Raw genomic sequence first — 854 nt, 5'->3', positions numbered from 1 at the left:
AGTAAATTTTTAGCAAGGTTTTATATCATTATTTTGCACTTAAAGTATCAATAACTCCTTAACTAAATCATGTTTTATAATATTATTTCTAATACTATAAGATACCTTTAATTTATAGTAAATATTCATCTTAAATGTAGGCTTATGATATAAATCAAGGGATTGATAGATGAGTTTAACTACTAAAATTAAGAAGACAAAGAGAGTGCTAAGATTAGAAAAGAGATATTGGTTTAGTCGAAACTGAAATACCATTCATTTATTGGATCATAGCTGGAGTTGTAGAACTTAGATTTAGGTTTGCTCTATATGAATAGAAAGATAAGATATAGGCATAAAACTTTCATGAAAAGTCCAAATTCAAAAAATACCTTTTCCAAGTTCAAATTATAGCAACAACGGAGAAATCTAAATCTGTCCTACAGCTCAGATATTGTTCAGTATTTAGCCTATATCTCGAGTTCTAGAAGTCCAAATATATCTATTTTTTTTGTTGGAAAGTTGGGATAATTTTCTAGAACTCATAAGACAATCTATTCAAATTCTGAAGTTAGTAATGATGTTTTGTTGAGACAATAAGATAAGGATTGTCACCAAGTCAATATGTGGCCACCCACTCAACAATTAGTCAACAAATCAATAGTTTAAAATTTTTGTCTATAAAAAAAAAGCATTTGCTATGCATTTAGACATCTTGGTTTTCAGATCAAGATCATGTTCTTGCTCCTTTTCTTTATATTTTTGAAATGCTTAAGTTTTGTTTTCATTAATATCTTATTTATGCTTTTCATTTCATTTACTCAGTTAACTTATATCTTATTTATGTTTTTATCTTGTTTATTTATGTTTCTCTT

This window comes from Populus euphratica, unplaced genomic scaffold, assembly GCF_000495115.2.
Source record: "Populus euphratica unplaced genomic scaffold, PopEup_1.0 scaffold6132.1, whole genome shotgun sequence".
Lineage (NCBI taxonomy): Eukaryota > Viridiplantae > Streptophyta > Magnoliopsida > Malpighiales > Salicaceae > Populus > Populus euphratica.
This window is presented reverse-complemented; position numbering follows the sequence as displayed.